The sequence below is a fragment of the Myodes glareolus genome, chromosome 12 (assembly GCF_982192425.1).
Source record: "Myodes glareolus chromosome 12, mMyoGla1.1, whole genome shotgun sequence".
NCBI classification, from domain to species: Eukaryota; Metazoa; Chordata; class Mammalia; order Rodentia; family Cricetidae; genus Myodes; species Myodes glareolus.
In genome coordinates, this window is record NC_142037.1 from 75,538,161 (window position 1) to 75,539,630 (window position 1,470).

Here is a 1,470-nt window from a genome sequence, read left to right on the forward strand (position 1 = left end):
AGATGGAATTGCTTTCAAACAGAGCATGTCTGTCTGTTGCAGTTTTTCCAGCAATATTTTGAATTAAAAATTAAGTGTAAAGAATGCAAGAGAAATCCTTTCTCTGGGGGAGGCTGTCACTGGTAGTCCCCCTCTATTGTCTAAAACCAAAACAGTTGTCACTGGGAATTGAACTCATGACCTTTGGAAGACCAGGCAGTGCTCTTAACCTCTGAGCCATCTCTCCAGGCCCGCATTCAAATGAAAAAAACCTCTAGGTAGCATTGTTTTATTCTACCCGTTGCCTGAGTCAATAGGTCCGTAATGGGTAACCAGGTTGACACGCCTTTATTATGATAATTACAACCAGTTCTTTGCGGGAAAATGGGCGTCGACAATCGATCTGACTACTTCCTGCTGACGACGGGGCGATGTGCATCTTTTGGGGAATCTGACTGAATTTTTGGCGACAAATGTTTTTATCTGACTGAATTTTTGGCGGCCGCGGCTAAGGCGTGGCCCATTGTGGCCCATTGTGGCGCGCTCCGCATGGCCCAAAGGCATGGCCCCGCCGCGGGCCGTGCGCGGGCTCGCCGGTTTATCCTGTACCTGCGAACTGTGCACCCTGCCTCACCTCAGGCATAGAACTCACACCGCTGGCCGCGAGTCTTTTCCAAGCTCCGGCGAGGGGGGGTCTCTCCTGCCCGGTCTGCCCGCGCACGGGAGGGCCCGGTTAGGGCCGCGGGGGCCCCAGTCTCAGACCTTCCCAGGGGTCGGGGAGTGACGAGCACTCAGCACGTTGCCCCGCCTATGAGCTTCCTCCGTCCACCCATGTTGCTATGGAAACGCGGTTCAGAGTTTGTGCTCAGAGCTCAAGTGCTGGGATTAAAGGCATGTGCCACCACGCCGGCTACTTCCTCAATCAAAATTAAAGTTTTCTGTACGTGAGAGCCAGAGACTGAGCTCTCTTAACAAAATTAGGCGAAAATCACCTCAAAAGCTCTGTGGCTCTTTAAGAATAGGAAAGGCAGTCTTCAAGCATGATCAAGCCCGCCTCCCTACGAGACTGTTGCCCCGGTCTCTAACAGCGAGTACGGACGGAGGAAGCCACGGATCTCCCAACCGTAAACCTCGCTTTTTTTGCTGCTGTTTTTATTTACACTCCTCCTGCACTGAACTTGAGGGGTTTTTTCTTCCCCGTTGCTTTCTGTACCTTCTTTCAGATACCTTAACTTTGATTCTTTCTATTTTCTTTTCTTTTTAGGCTTATACTTTTTCCATTCTTTTTCCTCCCCTTTCTGGAGGATTTAACTGACGTCACTCACCGCTCCACATGTTCAGAGTTCTGAAATTCACGGCTCTCTGTGTCCTGGTGTCTGATCTCAGCTTTTTCTCCCCGGGCTTTCAGCACCAGTTGCTGGGCGCTTCCTTCTCAGGGTCCCCCGGCGTAGTTGTCAGGGTCCCTCAGCGTTCCGGGGTTTCGAGCACTAG

General features: G+C 51.3%; 1 pseudogene; it reads right to left on the reverse strand.

The window, feature by feature from the left end:
- Nucleotides 1-584: 584 nt before the first annotated feature.
- LOC148120295 (Nuclear RNase P) lies at nucleotides 585-806 on the reverse strand (annotated as a pseudogene).
- Between the last annotated feature and the right edge of the window lie 664 nt (nucleotides 807-1,470).